Genomic DNA, 2,432 nt, shown 5'->3' with positions numbered 1-2,432 from the left:
AAGTACTGGAAGGATTAAGATTTTTTAATAGAAGTAATTTACAAATCTGTTTAACTTTCTGTAGCCAGTTGATTTAAAAAAAATGTTTTTCCACCAGAGTACCCCTTTAAAGCTTGAGGTCCCCAATGTACAATATATAATAGCACCCCCCATTTGCCATGTGCTGTCACACCCCCTCCCATAGACATGAATGGAGGGGTGTGGCGAGACGTCACGTCTCCAGTCTCGGAAACACAGAGATTTCTGAGAGTGGAGCAGCAGCGGCCTTTGGGGGGGGGGGCATGGTGTTGGGTTGTCCCTTTGGAGGGGGGGTTGTCCCTTTGGATAGGGGATAAGATGTCTATGGCTTGAATACCCCTTAAGGTTGTAGTGAACTTTATACAGTCTTAGGGTGCGTTCCCACAGGGCGTATACGCAGCGTATTTGATGCTGCGCAAAATGTATGGCAGCAGCGGGAAATACGCTGCGTATCCCTTGCTCACTATACACACAGGGCTTTCCGGCGGCAGCCCTATGTGTGTAGTGAGTTTTGGAGGCGGGGCCGTGTGCCGGCGTATCTGTGACGCGCGGCTCCGCCTCCAAAACTCACTACACACATAGGGCTGCCGCCGGAAAGCCCTGTGTGTATAGTGAGCAAGGGATACGCAGCGTATTTCCCGCTGCTGCCATACATTTTGCGCAGCGTCAAATACGCTGCATATACGCCCTGTGGGAACGCACCCTTACAATTACAAATGGCCCTTTTAAGTGAATTATGAGGGTTATGTTGTGTATGGTGAATATAAGCTTGACACCCGTATGTTAGAGGAACCCTTTGGCCCCATTATGGTCCAGGATGAAGCTGCTACATCTGTATCCCCTATATAGCTTCATACATTCCTCGTAACTCAGCTTCGTTTCCCGAACCGGAGGAACACTACTACAGGCCCGAGCTGAACATATCCTTATATTTTTCTGTAAATAAGTTGACCCTCCTCTAAGAATTAAAAGCCCAGTGGCGAGCTTCATAGAGTGTTTGAAATTGTGAAAATTCATATTGCAGATTTCATTGTATTTTTAGAAATCCCCACAAGCGGCAAAGCTGCATGGATAGTTGCTCTGTTCAAACATTTAGAAGTCACACTGTTTGAAATACATTTCCTCTTAAATCAATGCCACGGGGAGAACATGTCCCCATTAAAAATATAAAACAGCTGTTAGAAGTTAAATTGAAAGGGAGAAGAATGACTCCGTCTCGTACACACTGGAGCTCTTTGCTTATGTTAAAAGACTTTTACAATTGGACACATTCTGCCGTTAGAGGTAATGAATCCGATCATCATTCTCTTTGTTCCCCCAGTCTGACCACTGTCGACATCTTTCTGCTTCTTAAACATTAATAAGAAAGACACTAAAAAAAGAACTTGCAAGCAACATTTTCACATATATATGTGTGCGGAGTCCCACTACGCGCATAACACCTGCGATACTATGAAAATGTCAACAGGACTCAATAGCTAAGGTAACTTTATAGTGTTAACCAATTTACGACCAACCACTTCTTTTAGCAGCTGACACCAACCGGCATTGGAGCTACTCCAAAGCTGCTAATTTAACCCCCCATGGTCAATGGCTAGAGTGCGTGACCTAGGTTATAAAAAGTCTGGCAGCAATGAGTAGAGTTGGGTTTGTCAGCACTTAGAAGCTAGTCATCTCGGCATGTCAAGAGCTGCTTGTCCAGTGCCCACACCGGTACTCTGTGTTCCTGTAGCACGGCAATTGACTTTAATAGACCAAACTGCTGACTCATCAAGCACCATCAACTGTATAATATATATATATATATATATATATATATATATATTAGCAGGGACTTTGTTCACCCTAACAAAGTCCCCGTATACGGCTGGGAGGAGGGGTGGGCGGGGCTTAATCGCGGCTCCCGCACTCAGCCGTATTCGGGAACCGTAGTTAATGTATGTCTATGAGCCGACCAGAGTGAACCGCAGCCTCCAGTCGGCTGCTTTTTTGTCCGTATGCGGTTTCCCGACCGCAGGCAAAAACGTGGTCGACCGGCGATTAAGCCCCACCCACCCCTCCTCCCAGCCATATACGGGAACCACAGTTCAAATCGTAGTGTGAACCCAGCCTAACCCATACCCGATAGCAGTGTTTTTACCAACTTTTTTCACCTCAGGGCACCCCTTGGAAAAAATTTTGCCATCATCCAGTAAATGGAACCCCTTGAAGATAGTCCCCTCCCCCTCCTGTAGGTAGAACCCCCCCTAAAAGATGTTTGCTCTTCCTGTAGGCAGGACCCCCTCCTAGCCAGTTTGCCCCCTCCTGTAGGTAGGAGCACACTGAATATTTTTTTTAAAGCAACCATACTGGCCTTTGCTCCCCTGCAATCACTGTCCTCTTTTCCTGCTTCCAGGCTGCAGGGAGCTACCTCC

This window comes from Hyla sarda, chromosome 1 (genome assembly GCF_029499605.1).
Source record: "Hyla sarda isolate aHylSar1 chromosome 1, aHylSar1.hap1, whole genome shotgun sequence".
Classification (NCBI taxonomy): domain Eukaryota; kingdom Metazoa; phylum Chordata; class Amphibia; order Anura; family Hylidae; genus Hyla; species Hyla sarda.
The sequence above is the reverse complement of the archived record's forward strand: the minus strand, read 5'-3'. Positions refer to the sequence as shown.